This window comes from Spermophilus citellus (genome assembly GCF_964194105.1).
Source record: "Spermophilus citellus genome assembly, chromosome: 5".
NCBI classification, from domain to species: domain Eukaryota; kingdom Metazoa; phylum Chordata; class Mammalia; order Rodentia; family Sciuridae; genus Spermophilus; species Spermophilus citellus.
This window is the reverse complement of record NC_138186.1, coordinates 167,914,678-167,940,647: the sequence shown is the minus strand read 5'-3', so window position 1 is coordinate 167,940,647 and position 25,970 is coordinate 167,914,678. Positions and strand designations below refer to the sequence as shown.

Sequence of the window (25,970 nt, the reverse complement as noted above, 5' to 3'; positions counted from 1 at the left end):
AACACCCCACACCCCCGACAGGGCTCACCATAAGGCCGTGGCTCCTCAGGTGGCCTCTGGGCTCCAGGCCTTTGCACACATGTCTGCACCCACACGAGGGCCCCTAGGACCTTTCCCTCCCCCCTACCACTGATAGAGCATGTCGTCTCTGCTCGGAATTCCTGCCTGGAGCAGCTAGCCCCACTCCCTCCTTCATCTCCTGCCTCAAAATCTCTGTCTTCCCTGGACACAGAGAATAGGCTGCTGTCACCTTCAGTCATTGTCCCCCGGGCACTTAAGATGTGGAAATATATATACATAAGTGAGTACGTGTACACCCCGTGCCTGTGTACACACGTGCACAGTATACACATACCACATACACACTTGTATACACACATACACGCGGCATACGTACGTTCTCACAGAAGAAAATGAGCTGCTAAACATCTGGAGAAAGATACATTAAAGCTGAATCATCTCATGTAAAATTCTACATTCCCACATTAACTTTATGAAGTAAAGTTCATGAAACTGAATCCCTGTTTACAACTTTAGGAAGAGCATTGAGTCTCCAGCCACCAGAGGAGAGTCAGTGTCCCATCCACATCCTGGGACACTGACCCACTCCTCACGGCTACGTGTGAATACTTACCTCACAAAATTGGTGTGAGAATGTACATCGAGTCGATTTTGAGACATTCGACTATGTTACTCTAATATAAGGTAGAATAGGAATTTAAGTCTAAAGTTTATTTTAAGCTATTTTGTTAATCAAAGAAAAAATCTAGTCCAAGTTTCAGTATCGAGGACCCCTTTCCCAAGTTTCTTTGAGTCCAGATTGCTACTTGACATGGCTATGCCTCCTATGGGGACCTCCAATTCCACCGCCCACTGTGTCTCCACCCAGTCCAGGTGGAGTAGGAACAAATCTGAGATGTGAGCGAGCAACCCTGCTGCGAGCTCCCCTCCATTTGAATATGGTCCCTTCCACTTCCCTTGTGGCCTCTGCACTTCCCTGGACAGGGACCTTGCCCAGGGAGCTGCCCCCCAAGCCCCTCATAGGCTAAGTTTTCCGGCCTCCATTCAGCCCCACCTCATGGTTTGGTGCAGCTGTTCATGTCTGACTTGGGTGAGCATTGCCCTCTCCCTGCACCAGCTTCATACCTACAACTTGGAGAACCTGCCCTAGTTGAAGGCTCAGGCTTGCGCTGAAGTGTTCTTGGTGGTCTCTGCATTTTGAAAGTTCTTTTAGTTTACAGAACTTTGTGCAGTTTCAAGTGTTTGTCCCTTGAGATTCAACACTGAAGAAAAATGTGATCTCTTTAATATTAACATAGTTTATGACATCCATTTAAAAGATCCCTGTCTTAGTCTATTAGAGCTGCTATATTATAACCAAATACCATGGTCTGGGTGGTAATAACCACAGAAGTTAATCACTCATGGTTCTGGGGCTGGAAGTCCAAGGCCCAGGTGCCGCAGACCTGGTATCTGTTTCCTCACAGAGGCACCTGCTCGCTAGGTCCCCCGGGGGTGGGGGCGGGCGTGAGAGCTCTCTCTTATGAAGGCAATAACTGAGGGACACGAACATTCATAGAGGGCCACCTTCTCCCACTATGCACCCTATGGGGACCTTGAATTCCACCACCCACTGTGTCTTACTCTTCCTAAAACCCAGGTCAAATTTGGTCTTCTCTATGAGGCGTTCCCAGAGCTTAGAGCAAGAAGTCCTTTTGCCCCTCACTGGCTCCCGAAGACATTCCATGTTTCAATCTGTTCCAAACCCCCCCTCCAAAGAATGTTGAAGAAATAGAAAACACACACACACACACAAAAAGAAAAGAAATAGAAAACACAAATCCGTAAGAACAAGGAGTTTGAGAGATGAGAGATGTCAGAACACAGAGTCAGATATAAACTGAGGCACATTAAATTTTTCAAGAGTTTCTGGGTGAGGGGGTGCAGGCCTGTAATCCCAGAGGCTTGGGAGGCTGAGACAGGAGGGTCTCAAGTGCAAAGCCAGCCTTAGCAAGTTATTGAGGACCTAAGCAACTCGGTGAGACCCTGTCTCTAAATAAAATACAAAAAAAAAGGGCTGAGGATATTGCTCAGTGGTTAGGTGCCCCTGTGTTCAATCCCCAGTACCAAAAAAAAAAAAAATTTTTTTTTTTTCTTTCAAGAGTTTATTTGAGCAAACAGCTATTCACGAATAGGGCCGCAAACAATCATTGCTCTGCTGGAGATAGATAAAGCAAAATTTTAGAGTGAACTCAAAAGCAGTGCAAATAGGTGACTCCTTAGGTTAAAGTTGCCAATTGACTCACTGGGGCATCCAAGAGGGAGTTCATGCAACACTTGGGGAGCTGGGCCACCTGTGGTTGGCTGAGCTGGTTCCATTTGCCTTTTTTTTTTTTTTTGTAGTTGTAAATGAGCAGAATGCCTTTATTTTATTTGTTTTTGTTTTTATGTTTTGCTGAGGATGGAACCCAGTGCCTCGAGCATGCTAGGCAAGCACTCTACCACTGAGCCACCACCCCAGCCCCTCCATTTGCTTTCGAGCCAGCTGCACACAGGTGATGGGTCTGCTAGGTTTCAGTTTGCTCACATGGGAACCCAGGGCTTTGCAGCCACCTCAGCCTAGGAATGTCATGGAGGAGTCTGCTCTGGGACACTACCACTTAAGGGTGTGGACCTGCCCAGGACTTTCTAATTCTCATTTCCCAACTAGAGATGATTCAGTCTGCCTGGTCCGCCCCAGGCATTCTCGTGCACCTCAGGGAGCTGGTGAGTGGAAGGGGCTTGGACGCCCTGGGCCTGCCTAAGCCAGCTCCTCACCAGCACCGCGGTCCTCTCCCTTACTGAGTCGGTTCACCCTCTCCTCCACCTCGCTGTGCACTCTTTAAGCAAAGACGGCATCTTGCCTGTGTTCCCTGGAGCCCTTAGTTTGCTCGTGGCAAGCATTCCTTTATTGAGCTGCTTAGTAAAGGCACAAGTGAATGGCTCATCCTGAAAGTGGTCTGAAATGTCCATCTAAGTGATAGGTGGAAGAAGCCAAAGTCTCGCTCTGTAAGTGCAGAGAGAGGACGCTTCCCTTCCGAGCCATAACAGGATGCTGGAAACGGCTGGTTATTGACAATCTAGAAATCCACAGAGCGCAAATCTCTTGGCAATTTTAACCTCAACATTTCTGTCTCGCACTAAAATATTCCATTAGGGAGTACTCAGTGTGAACATTCTCTAACAAAATATAACATGTCTAACAGGGCCCGAGCACCAGACAGACATTAAGACCAGATGAGAACGCACTTGTATTTCCAATTAGTCACATCAGAGACACTGAGGCTACTGGAAGACAAGGCTGCTTTGGATTTTACTTGCACCCAGTTTTATTCTAGCAAATTATTTGTGTGGAAGATCGTTGCCAGATCTTGAGAGACTGACATAAAAATCCAGTTTTTTCATACATACGAATAGCATGGATTTCAATTGTGTCTGGAAAGTTGCTTTGGAAGATAGATACATGATAGATGGAAGATAGAAAATAGATGATAAACGATAATAGATGTACATTAGGTTCACAGGTAGTTCTTGGGCCAAACTATGCTGTGACTGGACAGAAGGTTTAGTCATCTACTGAGAGGTGTCAAGGAATATAAATTATTGTACAAGTTCATACTGAATTAGCTTCTTTGATATTTAAATATACTATGATATTTTATGGAATCAAAGTTTTTAGTTTTATCAAATACACTGTGTTTTAATTAATAACTCTAAAACCCATTATTATAAGTTTTGTTTTTCTTTCATTTTTGTCCCATGAACTAAATTGCTGTGGCCTGAATGTTTGTGCACCCCAAAATTCATGTGTTGAAATCCTGCCCCCCAAGGTGACAGTATTAGAAGTGGGGTCTTTGTGGCGGGGGGGGGGAGATCATGAGGGGCTTGTGCCCTTGTAAAACAGGCTCAAGGGAGCTTGTCTGCCCCCTCCACCGAGTGAGGCCACAGTGAGAGGACACCATCCATGAGAAAGTGGCCCCAACCAGACACAGAACCTTCCAGCGTCTTTACCTAGGACTTCCCAGCCCAGAACGGTGGCGAACGAACTCCTCCTGCAAAGAGCCCAGTGTATGGTCTGCCATTATAACAGCCTGTACCCATGAAGATACAAATAGAAAAACAATTATCCAGTAGGAAACAAAATGGCAAATTCTCAGAAGTGTGATGTTGACTGATTTGAGTCACAGTCTGACTAAAGATGGTTTAGGAAAGACTCATATAGTTTAGGAAGATTTTGTTATACATTGCCACTTAGGAATTCCCATTAAGAATTACACTGATAAATTATGAATGAAGGGAAGAAAGAAAGTTTCCCAAGGGTAACTGCAATTAATTTTTTAATAAGAGTTTGATTTAGTTTTATTTTTCCTGCAAGTGTTTGGGGACTAACAGTTCTAAATTAATCTTTGTTCTGGACTATAATATTATAACTTAGCTGTTTTAATAATGTATAGTGAGAAGAGGGAGGGAGGGAGGAAGGAAAATAAAGAAAGAAATGTTTTCTTAGGAGAACTTGTCATTCATTTGCTTTTGAAAATGCGGTAGTTTCTCAGAGATGCAGGCTTGACATTTTCTAAGTCACAACTTTTAACCTACCCTGTAACTGTTGTCATCTGGTGAGTAATTCAGAATTCAGTGCCTTAAATGTAATAGAAAATAATTTCTGAAAATAAAAATGATTATCCAGTACTGTAATTAAAATGCTTTTGTTATCTCTTATTGCAAAAAGTTCATGTGACATAGCAGGAAGGATTAGTTAATTTGGCTTGTTGGTGTGTTGTAAGATTATTTTTACTGAAATGTTTGGGTGTGCTTTGACTGTGTTCTCATGAACCATAAGCCTTATTCTACTGTTGGGGGTAAATTTTAGACATTCATATTTCTTCTAAAGTATGTCCTCTGTTTTTATCCTCAAGCATCATCTTCATTGAATATTCTTATTTTGCTTGATTCATGCATACTCTTTATATATTAAAGATAGAAAATCTTTGTTTATCAACTTTTTTAAATTCTTGATTTAACTTTTGGCTTTTAATATAATTTATTTTTGGTTTTCTTTTTACACAGAACTTTTTAATTTTACATAGACAAATTTTTATCAATTTTTACTTTGGGTTTATTTTATTTTTTTTCTTTTATTTATTTTTTTATTAGTTACACATGACAGTACAATGATCTTGACATTTTGTACATTTGAATCAAGTGGGTTTATTTTGCTAGATTTATAAACTACTAGTATTAAAATTGGATACAGATTATATTCCAAGTATGAAATATTTTACAGAAGAATAAAATCTTTGAAAAATTATATTTTAATTCAGAAATATACAATATATGTCATTTTCCTGTTTATAAATCTTTGTGTTTTTTTCTTGCTATTATGGTTTATATTAATTTTTTTTTAGTACCAGAGATTGAACCCAGGGGCACTTAACCATTGAGGCACATTCCATTTTTCATATTTTATTTAGAGACTAGGTCTTGGTAAGTTGCTTAGATTCTAGTTAAGTTGCTGAGGCTGACCTTGAACTCATGATCCTCCTGCATCAGCCTCCCAAGTCGCTGGGATTACAGGTGTACACCAGCGTGACCAGAGGTTGTTATTAATTAATAATCACATTGTCAAAGCTTTTCTAGAGTCAGGACGGTGGCTCATGTCTACAATCCCAGCTACTCAGGAAACAGGCAGGAGGCAGGAGGACAGCAAGTTCCAAGCCAGCCTGGACAACTCAGCAAGACCCCCGTCTCAATATAAAAGAGAGAAAAAGGCACAGGCATGCGATTCAGTGGTGGAGCACCCTGGGTTTAATCCACAGCACACCACACATTTTCCTAGGCATAAACTGATACATAAAAACATAAAAATCAGGGGCTGGGGTTGTGGCTCAGTGGTAGAGTGCTTGTCTAGCACGTACGAGGCCTTGGGTTTGATTCTCAGCGCTGCGTATAAATAAATAAATATTATAGGTCCATGAGCAACTAAAAATATATTTTAGAAAAACATAAAAATTATACATGTCTGGAGTGCCATGTGACATTTCAATGCATGTGTACACTGTGTGGTGTTTAGGTCAGGGTAAAGAGATCTATTTTCTCAAACATTTATCATTTCTTTATGGAGAAAGAATTTAAAACCCCGTCTTCTAGCCTTTTGCAGTGTACAGTACAGAGCAGACATCTGCAGCTCCCCTCTGTGCAACAGCACCCCTGAACTTCTTCTCCTGTCTAACTCTGTCCCCTCTGATGGACTGCCACCATCCCTCCCGGCCCCTCTCCTCCCAGCCTCTAATGGCCACCATTCTACTCTTGGCCTCTAGGAGATCAACCATTTCAGATTCCGCCTGAGTGAGAGCAAGCAGTGCTTATCTTCCTGGACCTGGCTTCTTTCATCTCACACAAGGACCTCCAGTTCCATCCATGTTGTGGCAAACAAGAAGACTGCATTCTTTTTAATGGCTGAGTAATATTCCATTGTGTGTGGGTAGCACGTGCACACAGACGTTCATTCTGGAGCCATTCGATAGTTGAGGGACACTCGGGTTGCTTTCATCTCTTAGGTATGTGACTAGTGCTACAGGATGTATGGAAGTGCAGGTGTCTCTTCAACACAGTGATTCCCTTTCTTTTCTCTGGATACATACAGCAGTGGGAGTGCAGGATTGTGTGACGGTTCTCTTTTTAAGTTTTTGAGGAACTCTTTCCCTCAAAAACCTACTGTTCCCTACTCTTGTCCATAGTGACTGGACTAAGTTAGTTGCCCACCCACGGGCATCTAACTCCACATCTCCAGCCCTTGTGATCTTCAGTCTGTTCTTACTGGAGTGAGGTGATGTCTCACTGTGGGTTTCCTTGGCATTTCCCTGGTGATAAGTAATTCTGAGCTTTCTTCCTGTTAACCCCTTCTGTGTCTTCTTTGGAAATGTCTCATGAGTTGCAGTGCCCATTTTTTGACTTTTGTCTATTTGTTTAGTTTTGCTGCTGAGGTCTGGGGCACCATCCACACTCTGGGTACCAGCCTCTGTCAGGTGGGCACCTTGCAAGCCTACGGTCTGCTGCTTCCCCTCTACCAGTTGTTTCTTTGCTGTGGAGAAGCTTTTGAATCTGACGTTGTTTCTTTGTCTAGTTGGCTCTTCTCCGCTGTGCATTTGGGGTCTTGTCCAAATCGTCGTCGTCTCCCTTCCCCCTGTCCTCACGTGCTTCTTCTGTTCCCTTCTAGAAGTTTCAGAGTTTGGGCTCTGACCTTTAGGTCTCTGATCTGGGAGGAGTGGACGTCTGTAACTGGGGAGAGTGGGGCCAGCTTCGCTCCTGTGTTGGTCTCCGGTTCTCCTCACGTTTATGGCCAAGACCCTTCTTTCTCCAGCGCGGACGCTTGGTCAAACGTGGCTTTGCTGGAGGTGAGTGGGCTCACCTGGGGTTCCCTCCTCTGCCCCGTTGGCCTCCGGTCGGCTGCCGTGCTCACAGCAGGCTGCTCTGAGGACTTCTGTCTGCAGCTGGTTTTCTGGGTTCAATTTGTACACAGTTGGCACCTCTGATGAATGAGGCTTCAGAGAGCGCGTCCGCAGACTTCTCTCATAATTTTAAAACAATCTTTTCCTCGTTTCTTCTCCAATATTTGTACCTGCTCCTTTGTCACTTTTTGTTGCATTTACCAGGATTTTCAGAACAGATCGGGGTGGGAAATGATAATAGGTTTAATGAAAGTTCATCTGTGCTTTGTTCCTCAAAATAGCAGCGGGGGCCTGGGAGGCACCTGAGTAGAGATATTAATGTGTACTCATGAGCAGAGGCCTCCTGTCAGTCAACGGAAACGCACTACGTTTGCCAGGCCTTTCCGGTTTCTCCCTTCTTCCCAGGGATCTGCTGTCTATTCTTGATGGTGCAGAGGACAGAGCAGCAGGAGGCAGGCACAGTGGACCACTGGGTCAGCCCCGCAGGACAGCACCCAGTGCCCGTAGCCTTGGTCCCCCCAGGGGCGGAATGGAATGCTCCCTGCCTGCAGGAACGTCCCTGGCTCTGCCCTTTCAAAGCTGTACCCCTCAGGCTGCTCAGTGCCTCTGCAGGCTCCGCTAGGTGTGAGCTCATCTGCATGTCTCCTTCGCCACCCGCCCCAGCACTGAGCCCAGCCAGGTGGCGCATTCACCTGTCAAGAAGCACTCATCAAATGCCACTTTTCACAGCCAAGCATGTCCCTGAGTGTGACTTCCAGAGGGCACACAGTGGCCACCCAGAGTTGGCAGACTGCATTCACCTTCCCTAAGACGTCTCGGCCTTGTTTGTCTTCTGTGGCTAAGTAAAGGGGCCGCGATGTTCTTTGTCACTTGGGCCCACAGAGTTTTGTGAAGCATGTGACACAGGAAAGACCCCTCTATTGGCTGAGATGTTTTCTCCTTCCCACTCATGGATCACAAAACCGCGCCTTGCCTTGGGTAAAGAGCCCACATGAGGTCGCTGCGGGGAAAATAACACCAGTCCCCTCACAGGAGTGCGCCCATGCAGCAGGCCCCCGCTCAGGGCACGTTCTGCATGGACGCCGTTGGCCGGCTAGTGCTGCCCAGTGGTACCCATAACGACACACCGAGGGCGGAGACGGTGCCCAGGTTACCTGACTGCCGTGGCCTGGTACCAGGCACAGAGCAGGACCACAGCTGCTGGGAACCCCTGGCTCAGCGTCCTCCCAGACAAGCTCGGCCTGGAAGGGGGAGGCCACAGGTGAAGGGAGAAGTGCACCCAGACAGAGAGGCCTGGAAAGGAAGGGAGCTGGGAAGTGGGATGGGTCCCGGGCCAGGCCACCCCGCAGTGGAGCAGAACGTACCTAGCTGACCAGAAGGGAAGGGAGAGAAGCAGGAGCCCAACAGGGGGAAGAAGAGTCTGAGCGAGGACCAACAGCCTCCTCCAACAGAAATCTGCAGAAACATCTAAAAAATCAATCCCTGGAGTCTTCTATGAAAAAACCCAAAACGACCAAGAAGCAACTGTACCCAAGTGAAGCCCCACGTGCAGTCAATTAAGTGCCAATGGGACGGATTTGAAAGAAGCTCTGTTTCTGGTCTTTTTGTATCCCCACCCATCAAGCTCATTGTTTTCCTCCCAAGAACAAATGATGATCCAGTCTTCAAGAAAATGCTTTTTGAGGTAGCTTAAGGGACGGCTTTGAAGGGCATCGCAGAGGAGGAGAAGGACTCTGGTGAGAGAGCCCCACCTCGCTCTGCCTCCTCCACCCACGGCCGTCGCCAGCCCAGGCTGGCGGGAAGACGGTCTGTGACAGCTGTGGAGGACTGCCCGGTGTAAAGGACACACTGAGGCCCCTGCTTTCAAGTAACACGTCCAAGATGCCTCCCCCAGGCCAAGGTCGATCATAATACCAGACAGGAAGGCAGTTCTTTGCTCTTGACTCCAGAGGAAGCCAGATTTGTAATTTCGTGATTACAAAAGAAGCCTGAAAGTTAAACCGCAGTCATATTTAAAAGAAGGTTCCTTTCAGCTGCTTCAGTATTTCGTGACTGGCTCTTCTTTGGTCCACCCTCTCCCACCCAGGTCAGCAACTTCATAGAGTGACCCATGAGAGTCGGCATCCCACTGGCAGGATCTTGGGCACGGGGAGAGAGCCTGGCCCGTCGTGTAGGACCGCCAGAGAGCAACGAGGACAAATCCCCCAAACCCACAAGTTAGGACGGCATCAGCTCACAGTCCTGGGACCCCAGGTCTGAATGAAGGCGGGGGACGTGCTTCTCCAGGGGCTGGGGGAAGACGCGCCCATGCCTTTCCTAGATTCTGTCACCAAGCCCTTGGCCTTCCTGGACTTGTGGATGTATCGCTCCTACGACTGCCTCTCTGGTCATGTGGCTGGCTTTCTCTGTGTCCTTTCTTATAAGGACACCAGCTATATGGGATCAGTGCGCACCCTGATGACCTCATCTTAATCTGACTTCATCTGCAAAGAACCTATTTCCAAGGGAGGCACATCAATCGGTACCGAGGATTAGGGCTCAGTCCTTTTGTTCTGCAAAATAGTTTAGCCCTCAACCCTCACTGTCCCCAACTGCCAAAGGAAAGCGGTTCTTGGAAGAAGGGTTTATAGAATTAACAAATTTATTCATGATGTGTCATTTGATAATATATATTATTTAAAAATCCTATATATCATTCTTTGAAAAAAGAAAAACACTCAAAATCCTGTGTATGTTTGGGGGTTTGACTTTAGCCTCTCATGGCTAAAAAGACAAATTAAAATTCTTAGAATTTAAAATGTCTAGATGCAAAATGAGGGTTTAATGTAACTAAGGCCGTATGTTAAGTAGAGAGCTCACACTGATCTCTGTTTCTAGTTCATATCTCTTCCTCACAGTAAATGTTGTGATGTACAAAGTTATTTTCTATTTTACCATACAATTGTGTGTGTGTTTCCTAATATAGAACTTTATCAGAATGTAATGCTTACCAATATAATTTTGTCTAGTGTGCATCTGTTCCTATGAGCATGTGGCTTATGGGTTTATATTTAAATGTCACACACTTATACGGCAGGAGGCACAGAACATGGATAGAGGACAATACAACTCACAAAAGTTCTTTCAGTGAATCTGATTTGATTGAGCACTATGCTACACCCTTTAGGTATTAGGACAATGTCCTTTACCTCAAGAAACTGTAGTGGTTGATGGAACAGTGGTTCTTTGGTACTTTGATTACTGTCTCCTTTAAGATTCGGATGAAAGCCATAGCGCCTTATGCCTTCCTGTTCTGAAGAACGCACACAGGATTTTCCTGCATTTTAGCTGGGTATCTGACCTACCCCAGCCAAAGAGGAGCCCTGAGATCACACAACACTTTGCTTTCAGAGAGTAACTGTCTCCTCTGTCCTCCTCTCCTCCAGAGAGACAGACAGACAGACAGGGCCTTCTTCTGGGCAGGCAGGCAAGTCCTCTGAAGAGAGGAGGGAAAGACCCTGGGATGCATGAGCCTGGGCGTGTCCCAGGAGCAGGTCACCGTCTCCAACCCTGAGGTGTGGCTGCCATGCTTCTTCCTTCAACCCCGAGCCAGTGAACTTTCCTCAGTAAGCCCTCACTGTGTGGAAAGGGGAATTATTAAAACATCCACGGATCGCGGCCTTCCAAACAAATGCCCTCAGCTGTGAGATCTGCAGAGGGCCGCCATGAGGCTCCATCAGGGAGGGACCCTCGGGAAGGGCCCAGGCAGGGTGTTCTTCAGATGTGCTCCTCGCCTCCTGCTCACAGCGGGCTGCCCAGCTCAGGAGGTCCTGGAGACTGATTCCAAGTTAGCCCCAAGGCCACAGGAGCACCTGTGCCAGTGGCCTGGGTGTCCTTCCTCCTTCTGCTGCCTTCCATAAGTCACAGCACCGCCTCCACGTTTTGCATGAAACACACCTAAATTGTCATAAAGGAGATCAACCATGCTGCCGGTGGACTCCGGCCACCAAGGGGCAGGTTTTATGGCCCTTGCATCTTGGCTGGCGTGGGTCTGCTGTCACCCACTGAGCACAGGGGACAGGATACTGTGCCAGGTCTGGTGCTGAAGATGCCCGTGGGCCTAAGGGAGTGGTCCTGGGCTGTCCTGTTAGAAATCCAGATACCCCAACTGTCCTGTGTGAATTCCTGCCTGGAGAGGAAGCCCAAGCTAACTGCGTGGTGTGACAAAAGAGAGTGAATGGACGAGGCGGGTCACAGTAACAGGAAACCAGGTCAGACCCACCCACCGTGTCTCAGGAGGCTCTGCGTCTGGGCTTCCGTGGGCTTGAACAGCTCTGCTCCTCCGCCGCTTGTCTGTGGGTGAGATCGGAGCCTCGGGCCACAGGGGGTCTGCTGCAGCCTCTTCCTGTCGCAGTTGGCCAGTGGGAGGGTCTGCCATGAGCACCTCTCCAGTGTCACAGCACTTGAATGTGACACATGCTTTGATGTTCCCATAATGTGGGGGTGCCAGAGTTTGTGCTGTTATCTGACACAGAATAGAAGCATGGATGTAATTATTTTGTCACTTTATAGCTAAAATTACAACATGGATTCACAATTAGATGGTGAATTCAGAGTTCTCCAGCATTGTTTGTCCTTTGGAATGCCACAGGGGATACCGACCCGGCTGCTCTCGGTACCTAGCAACGCGTGGGCTCTCCGCCTTCTCACGGAACGTAGCAAATCACTTGCATCAAGCCTGTTCACTTGGGTATCACCTGCCCCCTGGCTGGCTGTTTGGGACCCTTCCTCTCTGGAATTTGCATCCATTTATTTCTCATGTTTATTCTTTGTCTTTTGACATGTATTTTTTTTAATCTCTTCTTCTCTAACTACAATATTATTATCTCTGATTTTTCTCATACATCTATTTATATTCCCAAAATATTTTTAAAATGCTATCAGTTTTTGAGAAAGTTACCTGGTGGATTTGAAACCTCATAAGCTCCATCTACACACGCTTACTTAGTGAAGGTCACACTGGAAACGACTTAATTGGTGATGCCAAGACATCAAATAGGTGGACATGTGATTAGAGGCCCCAGGAGCTACTAACAGATTCTAAAACAGACGATTTGACTGAATTCTAGTAATAATCCGAGGCGAAATATGTCATTGCCCTTCATGGATATATGAATGTGGGAAAGAAATGAGGTGGGTTATTGGCGGGAGGGCAGGTCCGGCCGCCATGTCCTCCTCCTTGCCCTGACCCTCTGGGGGTGTCCAGTCCAACACAAAGGAGCTGGTTGAGCTCAGGACTAGGTTTTTCATGGCAGCCAGCTCACCTGCGACACTGTCGTTGTCTTCCCACTGGTGCCTTCTCCCGGTGTTCAGTCGGCTTTGACTTTGCTGTGCCTGGATGACCTGACCAGAACAATTGTAGGGAGGAGAAGTCTGCTTGGGGTCTCATAGTTTCAGAGTTCTCAGTCCATAAGAGGCCAGTTCCGTTCCTGGAGGCTCAGAGTGAGGCAGAACCTCATGGTGGAAGAGGGTGGCAGAGGGAGGCAGCTCACGTGGTGACCAGGAAGCAGAGACTCCACTCACCAGATGGAATGTACCCCCCAAAGCCACACCCCAATGGCCACCTCCTCCAGCCCATCCTACCCGCCTCCCGTTACCACTCAGTCAACCTCATCGGGGATGAACCCACCGATGAGGGTAAGGCTCTCCTACCAGTCCTTCTCCTCTACACCTCCTTGCACTGACTCACACTTGAGCTTCTGGGGGATGCCTCACAGCCAAGCCATAGCACCCAGCCTGCATCTCCCTCTGAATCATTCTGTCCCTCTCACTTTTCTTGTCCCTCTCCTGATACCACAGGGCTGGGCGGAACCTGGACAGGAGGAGACGCCTGAGGACAGAAGACGGGAGAAAAGTCCTTGTTGTTTGTCGTTTCTTGAACAGTTTCAGATTGGTTTGAAGCAGACATGGGATGAAGTCCAGTGGTCAAGCCCTTCGCCCCCACTGACCTGAACTCTCAGTGGTGGCCCCGGCTGGGGACTCTCTCCTCTCCAATTTCCCCTCTCAGTTACAGCTGGATGCTTCACAGAACCCCCGCTTCAGGGTGCCCAAAGCAGAGCTCTCACCCTCCCACCTGCTCTCCTAGTCTTCCTCCTCTCAGTAAAAGGAACCATTCGGCCACCTGCTCAGGACATCAATATAGACGCCTCTTGACCCGCTTTCCTCCTCCCTCGAAGTGCAGCCCAACAGTGGTCCCGTTACCTCTCCCCCACCCCACCCTAGATCCCGTCTCGTCTCCTCAGACCTCAGCCGGGCCCTCTGCCTGGGCTCCCTGCTTCTAGGTCACCCCTCCTGCCATTCCCAGGGGTCAGGCTGGGAACCAGCCTCCTCTCCAAACTCGTTGTAGGACACAAGGCAGTTTCATTCTTTGTGCCCCACATCCTCACCTGTGAAACTGGGTAAGAGAGAAATACTTCTCCATACTCCAGTGAATGGGTGAGGACTCGCGCATCGATATACATAGAGCCCTCACGACAGCCCCCAGACACACTAACATTTGATGAACGCTGGCCATTGTTCTCAGTGCACACCTGTTTTCCACGGTAAGGGGGCAGAACCCTGGAGAACCCTAGAGATTCTGAGACACGTTCCACAGTTACAGAAGATATTTACACACAGGGAAGCTGGGTGGGGGGTCCTCCCAGCTCTTCTATAAACCAAACCTTATTTCTAAGTAAACTTGTTTGTAAAATATGCAGGAGACCATGTCCCTGCCATATGTGACATCCTCCAGTGCCTCCCCTTACTCAACCCTTCATCCTGGCCTGCAGAACCCATCCTAGTCCTGATCGGTGACTGGCCAACCCCAGACTCACCTCCCAGTCTCCCTGCAAACCTGCTCCCACCTCAGCCTTCCCTGTGCCCGTCTGTGACACTCTGCCTGCCGCTCTGCCCACAAGTCTTCTTGGTGCGTTCCTGGCCTCCCTTGACTCCACTCTCGACACCTCCTCCAGAAGGAGTTGACACTCTGCCTCCTGCTCCACCTCCTGCTCCCTCCCCGGGACTCGATCTCTCTCCACAGTCTGTCCATGGCTGTCTCCATCACCCTGGGCTGGTTCCAGGACACTTGAAGTCTGCGGGTGACCAGGCACTTGGGTAAAATGGTGTCACATTCACATCTAAGCCCTGCAGTCCTCCCATGTACTTTAATCATCTCTAGGTTACCTAAAACGCCTGAGGCGGTGTGAACGCTGTGTGATAGTTATTATTCCATATTGTACAGGGAGCAATGACAAGAAAAGCCTGGTCTGTACATGTCCTGTACAGATGCACCTTTTTTTCCTTTTGGGGGGAACTGGGCATGTGTTCAGTCTGCAGTTGGTTAAATCTGAGGATGCGGAAGCCCTGGGTCCAGAGGGCTGACCAAGTAGATGCAAAATAATGTAAGAATTCACCAACATTAGCAAATGGCCTCTTCAGCAAAAAAGACCAATGTATTGTTTCTTTATATCTTGGTTCTCAATCTTTAGGACAGATATTAGTTCCTTTATCACCAAAATAATCCTACATGCCATAATCTCAGAACATCACCTCAAGGTACAGAACATCACCTCGAGGTAAAGGCTTTGGTCCTTTAAAAAATATTCCCTATTCAATACCCTGATAGGAAAAAAAAGTGGGATTACTTTGTAAAAAGTCAGGCAAAAATGCCATTATTCCTTTGTTTGTTCCCCATTAGAATATTTGATAGTTGGAGAAAAACGATGTGGAATAGGAGGTGCAGAGTTATTGCAGATCCAGGTGACTTAGCCACTTGAGTCGGTTCGTAATGCTGTTCAATTAGATTCAGTAGCAATCAAAAAGGAACCACCCTGACCATTAGGAATTTGAAACATTGCTTTGCCCGGCTCTGGCTTGATTAGATACAGTCCAAATTGTCTGTGGGCGTTATAGGAACTCAAATTTTCTCAGCTGAAAAGGAAAAAAAAAAAACACCAAAGCACTCTGAGAACCACAGGCTGGGGAGCCATCCCGTGCCCCTGCAGGGACAAGCTGCAGCTGGCCGTGTGTCCCCATGTCACCGTCTTCAGGCCCCGTAGGCTGCACAACAAAGCCGACTGCTCTCCAGATGAAATTGGGTTGCCTTCTCCAAGGGAAACGTTGTTTCTTCTAGCTGTTTATCTTGACTTAATTCCAGGCTTCCGAGAAAAGCTGTCAGACTAGAAGAGAGAATCTCCACGTGGTCTCCAACTGGACACTGGTTCATCGTCTCCCCCGTGTACATCCATGTCTGTACCCAGACCTTCCCCCTGTGCCGCTAGGAGTGAATGGACAACGTGCTGCTTCTTTGCTTCCAAAATCTTCTGAAGGTGTCATTGATATAAGGGTGTGGGTTAGTCAGCTTTCCCATATCTGTGACCCCAATACTTGACAAGGACAACTTAGAGGAAGAAAATTGAGTTTGGGTTCCAGTTCCAGAAGGTTCAATCCGTGGTGATTTTGTTTGGGCCTGAGGGGAAGTAGGAATTAAAGTGGAGGACACGGTGGAGGAATGCTCTCAGCTCATGGCAGCAGAGGCAGAATGAGGAGCCAGGGACAAAGTACCCCAAGGACACACCCCCAGTGACCTACTTCCTCTAGCCATATTCCACCTGCCTACAGTTACCACCCAGGAATCCATTCAAATTATGAGTCCACCAAATGGATTAATCCAACGATTCGGTTTCAGCTCTCATCATCTAATTTTTCACCTCGTATCATTGATGCAATAACCGTGAGCTTTTCTGGGGATACCTCACATCCAAACCATAACAAAGGGTAATCTGTTATATAACCATAGCATAATTATCACAATCAGGAAACCAGTACTGATGCCAGCCTCTTATCTAATACACAGAGCTTAATTAGATTTCTTAAGTACGTACCTAATGGGAGAGACGAATTTCAGCTGACGTGTTGTGTTTGGTTTCCTAAGCCTTTATCCCTTCTCATCAGGATCAGCCCCTGAGTCCTTCTTTTCATCTTGTGACAGTAACAATTTTGTCAATTACAGGACAGTTATTTTGTCCTTCAGTCTGGGTTTGTCTGATGATGGCTCAGGCTGAAATCCAAGCTACGCATTTCTGGCAGGAGTGTCATGGCCATGAGCTGTGCCCTATCAGAAGGCACACCATGTCACCTGTCCCATAGCTGGTGAGGGGGACCCTGATCACTGGGTTGGAGTGGGGGTTGCCAGGTTTCTCTCAATGAAACTGGGATTAGAATATTTATTTACATAAAAATGAGCCTGAATGAAATCACAGTTCCTCTTCAGAAATCAATCCTCCTCAATCACATTGCAGTTTAAAGGAAATTCAGCAGAAAACATGCACAGGTAGAGAAGGTTGGCTTCTTGGTCTCAAAATGAGAAAAGAGATGTCTGCAGGCAGTCAGGTGGGAAAGCAAGCCTTTCGCAAAGACACGGGTTGGTCGGCTCTGGGTGTGCTTATTACCCGTTCCCCTCTTTCCTACATGTCAAGCCCTTTGAAAACCAAGGCCATGAACTCTCTACCTGAAGAGGAAGATCAGATATTACCAAGCTTTTTGAAAGGGGAAAAAAATCCATATTTTCTTTCAAACTTCTATTGAAATGTAGATAATTTTACATCCTGGGAGAGGTTTGTTTCATACTGTTTGGTGGGACCTTAGCCTTATCTGACATGAACTCTGCTTTTCTACTAAGTCCTGGAGTAGGGTGAGCTGGGATCTCTGGGAGAACCGAGTTAGGATCCAGGCTTCTGAGGTGTAGAGGTCCTGCATGTGCATGATGATCTCCAGGGCAGGCTGGCCTCTGTGTCCATCCTCCTTCCCCCGACCCCTTGGTAGCGTGTAGTCCAGTACAAAATAGTTGGCAGAGCTCAATAGCAGGCTCTTTCATGGATGTGTTTTCATGACATCCTGATGCTGAGGTCGAAGCTGTAGTTTCTAGGAGGTATCCTACTTCTCATTCAACTCATTCTAGTTATCCCATAAGAAATCAAGAAACAAGTGCAGCAAGGGACCTTCTGTTACAAATGTATTTAAAATTTTGAATTGGTCAGAAGGCCAGATAAACTATAGGATGCCCAATTACATTTGAATTCCAGGAAAACAAAAATATCTGGGACATATACTAAAAAAGTTACTGTTTATCTGAAACTCAAGTATATCTGAAACTCGATTTTAGGTGTCCTGCATTGTTGGCTAAAGCTAACAATCCCAGGCTTATATCAAAATAGGTCCTGTGCTTCTCTAAGAACTGGTTTGGTTTTACTCTGTGGATTTTGATGTGCTTCTCTTTGCTCTGATCACCAGGAAACTCTGAACCCCATTGGTGGACCCCCAGAGCAATGTCCTGGGCTTGATCATGTGCAGTCAGTTCATGGTCCTGCCCCACCTCCCCACCTCTCTCAGTTCCTCTCCCCCACAGACCCCCTCCGCTCCTCCCTTCATCAAAACAGCGGGAACAATATGGAGAAACCATCTTACTTGTTGGGACATTCCTAAATTGTCTCATATCATTTATTGAGACATAGGGTGTGTTAAAATAACTGAATATATAACTATAATTTATACCTATAGAATAAAGAAATTTAATCCTAACAATTATGTCTATTGATATGTTCTTATCAATATTCAGAGAATGTTCCTATATCAACCACATGAACTAAAATTATTTTTTGATAATTTAAATATGTAATATGACATAACTTTCTACTTACAGTAGGGCACTTGATGATTTTCCTATCTTCATCAATTACCATGCTCATGAAAATGTTGTACATGTTTACAGTTATTTTCCATTTTTTATTTGCACTTTTTAGTTATATATGGCAGTAGAATATATTTTGACATATTATACATACATGGAGAAAAACTTCCTATTCTTAGAGTTGTACATGATATGCAGTTACACTGGTCATGTATTCATATATGAATATAGGAAAATTATGTACTATTCATTTACTTTATTTCCTTACTACACCCCCTCCTTTCCCCTCATTTCCCTTTGTCTAATCCAATGAACTTCCATTCTTCCCTCCTCCATCCACCATTTATTGTGAGTTAGTATCTGCATATCAGAGACAACATTTGGCCTTTGGATATAAAGAATTGGTTTATTTCATTTAGCATGATAGTCTCCATTTCAACCTATTTACTAGCAAATGGCATAATTTTATTCTTCATTATGGCTAAGTAATATTCCATTGTATGTATAATATTCCTTTACACACACACACACACACACACACACACACACACACATACACACACACACCACATCACATTTTCTTTATCCCCTCTTCTGTTCAAGGGTACCTAGGTTAGTCCCACAGCTTAGCTATTAGGAATTAAGCTGCTATAAACATTGATGTGGCCCTGTCACTATAGTATGCTGCCTTGAAGTCCTTTGGGCACATGCACAGGAGTGGGGTAATGGGGTCAAATAGTGGTTCCATTTCAAGTTTTCTGAGGAATCTCCATACTGCTTTACAGAGTGGTGAACCAATTTGCAGTCCCACCAGCCATGTATGAGTGAACCTTTTCCCCACATCTTTATCAAAATTTATTGTTACTTGTATTTCTGGTAATTGCCATTCTGTCTGGAGTGAGATGAAATCTCACTGTGGTTTTAATTTGCACATTTTTTGTATCTTTGTTGATGATTTATATTTCTTCTGTGAAGTATCTGTTCAGTTCCTTAGCCAATTTATGGATTGGGTCATTTGGTTTTGGGGTGTTAAGATTTTCTGTTCTTTATATATCCTGGAGATTAATGATCTGAGGTGCAAGTGGCAATGATTTTCCCCCATTCTGTAGGCCCTCTGTTCACATTCTTGATTGTTTGCTTTGCTGTAAAGACGGTTTTTAGTTTGATACCATCCCATTTATCGATACCTGATTTTACTTCTTGTGCTCCAGGAGTCTCGATGAGCAATTTGGTTACTCAGCCAACATGATAGAGATTTAGGCCTACTTTTTCTTCTTTTAGGTCTCTGGTCTAATACCTAGGTCCTTTTTCCACTTTACATTGAGTTTTATTCAGGACAAGAGATAGGCATTTAATGTCTTTTTTCTACATATAGATTTCAACATTTGTTGAAGAGGCTCTCTTTTCCCCAATGGATGTTTATGGTGCCTTTTTCTAGGATGAGGTAACTTTATTAATGTGGGTTTGTCTCGGTGTCTTCTATTCTAGACCATTGGCCTTCATGTCTGTTTTGGTGCCAATACCATGCTGGTTTTGTTATTATAGTTTTGTAGAATAATTTAAGGTCTGGTATTGTGATGCCTCCTGCTTCACTTTTCTTGCTGAGGATTGCTTTAACTATTCTGGGCTTCTTATATTTCCAAATGAATTTCATGACGGCCTTTTCTATTTCTGTGAAGAATGCCATTGGGATTTTAATAGGAATTGCACTAAATCTGGGTAGCACTTTTGGTAGTATGGCCATTTTAACAATATTAATTCTACTATCCAAGAACATAGGAGATGTTTCTATCTTCTAAGGTTCTCTTCAATTTCTTTCCTTAATGTTCTGTAGTTTTTATTACAGAGATCTTTTACCTCTTTTGTCAGAGTAATTCTCAAAAAATTTTTGAGGCTATTGTAAATGGGAATGTTTCCTAATTTCTCTTTCAGTTGATTCATCACTGATATTTAGGAACTTAACTGTTAATTTTATATCCTGCTACTTTGCAGAATTAATTTATGAGTTCTAGAAGTTTTCCTGTGGAGTTTTTGGATGTTCTAAATATAGAATCATGTCATCTGCAAATAGTGATAGTCTTAGTTCTTCTTTCTCCTATTCTAATCCTTTTAATTTCTTTCTTCTAATTGTTGTGGCTAGAGTTTTAAGGACTATGTTGAATAGAAGTGTTAAAGGAGGTCATCCCTGTCTTGTTACAGTTTTTAGAGGGAATGCTTTCAATTTTTCTCCATTTAGAATGATGTTGGCCTTGGGTTTAACATATATAGCTTTTGAATATTGAGGTACGTTTCTACTAGTCTTCCTAGTTTTTTGAACATGAACAGATGCTGTGTTTTATCAAACGCTTTTTTCTGCATCTATTCAGATAAGTGTGTGTTTCTACAATTAGGTCTACTGATGTGGTGAATTACATTTATTTATTTCCGTATGTTGAACCAACCTTGCATCACTGAGATGAACCACACTTGATCATGGTGCACTATCTTTTTAATATGCTTTACTATGATTTTCCAGTATTTTATTTAAAATTTTTGCATCTATGTTCATGAGGGATACTGATCTAAAGTTTTCTTTTCTTGATGTGATTTTTTTTTTAAAGAGAGAGTGAGAGAGGGGAGAGAGAGAGAGAGAGAGAGAGAGAGAGAGAGAGAGAGAGAGAGAATTTTTAATATTTATTTTTTTTTTAGTTCTCGGCGGACACAACATCTTTGTTGGTATGTGGTGCTGAGGATCGAACCCGGGCCGCACGCATGCCAGGCGAGCGCGCTACCGCTTGAGCCACATCCCCAGCCCTGATGTGATTTTCTCTGGTTTTGGTATCAGGATAATAGTAGCTTCATAGTATGAGTTTGAAAGGGTTCCCTCCTTTTCTATTTCATGGAATAATTTGAGGGGGATTGGTGTTAATTCTTCTTGGAATACTATCTGGTAAAACTTGGCTGATACTCCAAGTGGTCCCGGGCTTTATTGGTAGACTTTTGATGATGTGTTTAAATCTGTTGCCTGAAAGTGATCTGCTAAATTTTTTATTTTCTCCTGATTCAATGTGGGTAGGTCATAAGTCTCTAGAAATTTGTTGATGTCTTCAAGATTTTCTGTATTAATAGAGTATAAATTTTCAAAACAGTTTCTGATTATTGTCGGTATTGCAGTAATGTCCATAGTGATATTTCCTTTTATCACAAATCTGAGTAATTTGAGTTTTCTCTTTCTATTCATTAGCTTGGCTAAGAGCTTATCAATTATATTTGTTTATTTCAAAGAATCACATTTTTTTGTTTCAATTTCAATGACTCCAGCTCTGATTTTAATTATTCCCTGTCATGCTGATTTTGGTGTTGGTTTGTTCCTCTTTTTCTGGGGCTTTAAGATGTAATATTAGATTATTTATTTGATGACTTTCTATTCTTTTAACAAATGAACTCAAAGCAATGAACTTGCCTCTTAGAACTGCCTTTATAGTGTCTCAGAGACTTTGATATGTTGTATCATTATTCTCATTTGCATCTAAGTACATTTTTTATTCCTGATTTTTTTCTGCTATTCATTCATCATTCAACAGTGTTGTGTTTAGTCTCCAAGTGTTAGAGTAGCTTCTATTTTATTTTATTATTTATCATTTATTTTGTGTGTGTTTATGGTGCTGGGGATTGAACCCAGGGCTTTGTGCATGCAAGATAAGCACTCTACCAGCTGGGCTCTATCCCCAGGCTTGTAGCTTCTGTTTTTTATTTTATCATTGATTTCTAATTTCATTCCATTATGATCTGATAGAATGTAAGGCATTATATCTATTTTTTGTATTAACTAAGAACTCTTTGTGTCCTAAGATATGATTTTAGAGAAGGATCTACGTGCTGCTGAGAAGAAAATGTATTCAGTCATGGACGGATTAAATATTCTATATATTTCTATTAAATTTAAATTATCAATTGTAATTTTTAGTTCTATAGATTCTTCATAATTTTTTGAGGACCTATCCAGTGATGAGATATTTTTTTCCCAGTATCATTAGATAATTTTACCCAATATTATTGTGTTGTGGTCTATTTGATTCTTGAAATTGAGAAAGGTTACTTTGATGTACATAGATGCTCCACAGTTTGGGTTATAAATATTTACAATTGCTATGTCTTATTGATTTAAAATTTCCTTAAGCAGTATGAAATGTCCTTCTTTGTCCCTTTTGATTAACTTTTCTTGAAATCCACTTTATCTGATATGAGGATAGAAATCCCTGCTTGTTTTGAGAACCATGTGAGTGATGTTCTTGCCCATCCTTTTGCCTTCAGTCTGGGGATGTCTTTGCCTATGAGGGATTCTTGGAGATAGCATATTGTTGGGTGTTTATTTATTTATTTATTTTTTGGGGGGGGTGTGTTTTTTTTAAATTCCAATCTGTCAGTCTGTCTTTTGATTGATGATTTTAGGCCATTTACATTCAATGTTATTATTGAGAAATAGTTTTTATTCTCTCTCATTTTGATTTATTTCTTTTTTTAACTTGAATTGATTTCTTCTTTGATTAATTATTCTTCTAGTAAAATTCCTCCCTTTGCAGGTTTTCACTTTACTTTTCTTATTTATGAAATATTTTATTGAGTATGCTTTGTAGTGCAGGCTTTTAAGTTATGAATTTTTTAACATTTATTTATTCATGGAAGGTTTTTATTTCATCATCAATTCTGAAGCTAAATTTTGCTGGATAGTACTCTTGGCTGGCATCCACTTTCTTTAAAAGCTTGCTATAGATTATCCAAGACCTCCTATCTTTGAGGGTCTGGGTTGAGAGGTCAACTGAGATCTGGATTGGTTTCCCTCTGAATATGACCTGTCATTTTTCTCTGGCAGCCTTTAAAATTCTATCCTTATTCTATGTTAGGCATTTTATAATAATGTGCCTTGGTGTCAGTCTGTTGTAATGTTGTATATTTGTGGTCTTGTAAGACTCCTATACCAATTTTCCATTTTGTTCTTTAGGTTTGGGAAATTGTCTGATATTATCATCAAAAAGGTTGTTCATTTCCTTTGGTTTGTATCTCCAAGCCTTCATCAATCTGAATAATTTTTAAGTTTAATCTTTTCAGGTTATCCCATATTCCTTGGATGTTCTGTTCATGGTCTTCTAACGTCTTTTCTCCATGTTCAACTTTATATTCAAAATTATATACTTTTGTCTTCATTGCCTGAAACTCTGTCTTCCAAGTGTCTAGACAGTTGGTGATGATTTCCATTGAATTTTTAATTTAGTTTATCGATTCCTTCATTTTGAGGATTTCTGCTTGATTTTATTTTTCAGAATCTCTATCTCTTTATTTACATGATCTTTCTCTTCCTGTAGTCTCTCTCTGGTTTCACTACTTACATTTTTTTGTCCTTTTACTTTGCAGATTGTGTGTATTCTAAAAACTCCTTCTCTGACATTTCTTCCACTGTGGTATCAATTGATTCTGTAATTGAAGTATCTTGGTTTGCTTGGGGTGATTTGTTCCCTTGCTTTTTCATGTTGTTTTTGTGCCTGCCCATCTAACAGTATGGATCTGAGGCAGTAGAGTTTCTACCCTGTAGACTTTTATGTCCCTGCAGGTTTCCAGTACCTCACTCTTTAGGGGGAGACAAATAATAACAACCAATGCAAACTATACATCATTAAACTAAATAGTTACTGCTATGATGTCTATAATGTTGTCAAAATAAATAGAAATGATATGATCAGTTATTGCCTACAATAAAAATAGTAAGTTTATAAAAGGGTTTATAATATTCAAGGTGGTCAGGGAAAGAATAGAAGTGATGTAGGATGTAATGATTTTGAGGGAGAAGGAGAGAAGATAGGAGTAAAAAATTAAAGAGTGAAATAGAGATTGGCTGTTAGCAGAAAAAGAGAAAGATAATTAAGGGAAATATAAGTTAGAGAAAAAAATATATATAATGTAAACAATCAATTTTAAAAATTTTAAAAGAATATAAAACTAAACTGAAATATACTGATCAATATCCTATTCCTCAAAAAACTGATCCATAAAAAAATAACTGGTTCTGAAAAATCTAGAAATGAGGGGAAAAACATGAATATGTATAAATGTCCATTAACCTTTAGGGTCAGTATTAAATAGAGAAAAGAAAAAGGAAACAACAACAACAAAAAAAAACTCAATGAAAAGTTAAAGAATTGTTTCTGTTGGAGTTCAAAAGATTCTCAGCTTCCATTGTCAGCAGTGTTAGATGGGACCATTTGGAGCTTGCTCCACCCTCAGGGAGGGTTGCTGGAGTGAGAGAGGTAGTCCCGCAGGTGGAACACTGGGAGGTGAGGTGTAGGCTTAGGTAGACTCCAGGCTCTTTGCTGAATGCCAATTGGTCTGGAGATTCTAAATCAGCACACCTCCAGGGCCCAGCAATTGCCCATCTGTGCTGGAAGACTGAACCCCAGGATCTTGCCTGGGTTCCACTCCTGTGCTAGAGGAGCCCATTCTTAGTTCACTATGTCACCTTAGTTCACTATGTCACCTGCATGTTTCCTGGTCTTGGGTTCAGTCTTGAAATTCAATCACTCCCAAATCGGCCCTTTCAAATTCCCAGCCAGTTTGTCTCTCCCAGCCTGTCCTGCAAGCAGGTAGGTAGGTTATGGGGCAGGGAGAGCCAGGTGGGTTTCCTCTACCAATATTCTCCTGTGTAAACCTCTCTCCACATTTGATTTTCTCCCGATCACACTCTATGTCATGTAGTGTGGGTTTCCAGCCTGTGTTTGGGGCCATACTTGGGTTTCCCAGGAATCAGCTCCTCCAGCTGCCAGCCCCTGTATAGCAGCTGCAAAATGGTTCCTTCCTTAGATTTCCACAAGCAGCCAGGAGAGAAGCATTGTCTTTCCTGTATAAGGATATTGTGCAATGCACCTTTTAGTTTAGTCTGGCAGTCTCTTTGATCTTTAAACTCTGTGTTCTCAGACATGCCTCAGTCCTCCTAAAAATGCAGGTTCTATGAATTCCCTTGTCCTTCCATTATGCCTGGGGAGGGACCTGGGTGTGCCTGTGGCTGCAGCAATGGCTGTGGTGCTGGGGATTTTTTCCTTATTACATCCAACTTCCTGAGTCCCAGATCTGCTTTGAATGTCCAATACTGAATTCTGATAAAGCCCCTCACCCTTCCTTTATGTTCACCCACCTTGCTGAGATGCTGCCTGTCTGCTTTCTTGATTTTATGCCACTCAGAGCAGCCAGGAAAGCAACCTTCTCTATTCTACCATCTTGAAATAGACCAAGAACTAAAATTTGCATTTTCATCAGAAATTCCAAGTAAAACCTTTGGTGTTACATCATTCTTGAAGTATTAGGAGTAATTCTTACCAATAGCTGAAATGAAGAGATTTTAAGAACATAGTGGATGCTACTGCTAGAATCCAGTGCTCTGACTATATTAGGAGCAGTAGATTATATACATTAGAAACTCCCTTGAAAGGAAACAGAATAGAGCCAATACTTGAATAACATCCATTTTTTCATAAGAATGATTCATCTTGTAATTTTCATTCTTACCTCCTCTTAGCCTAAAAGTACTTGGGAACATAATTTTTATTTGAAACAAGTTTTGTTTTATTTGTAATTGTAAAACTGAGAAGAGACTTTTTTTTGTTTCTGAAATCATTTGTTACGCAAATGCATAATGACACCTTGATTTTTAAGTCATTTTACTAGCATCTTTATAATGTCCTCTAAAGGTTCCTAAACTATATTTCAGTGAAAACTCAGGAATTGGACAATTTTATTCTCAAAAGCTT

General features: G+C 43.3%; 1 protein-coding gene across 3 annotated transcripts in view; it reads left to right on the top strand.

The window, feature by feature from the left end:
• Positions 1–25,970, top strand: part of PRKN (parkin RBR E3 ubiquitin protein ligase) — a 1,414,869-nt gene that overhangs the window by 1,046,962 nt on the left and 341,937 nt on the right. The window lies entirely within an intron of this gene.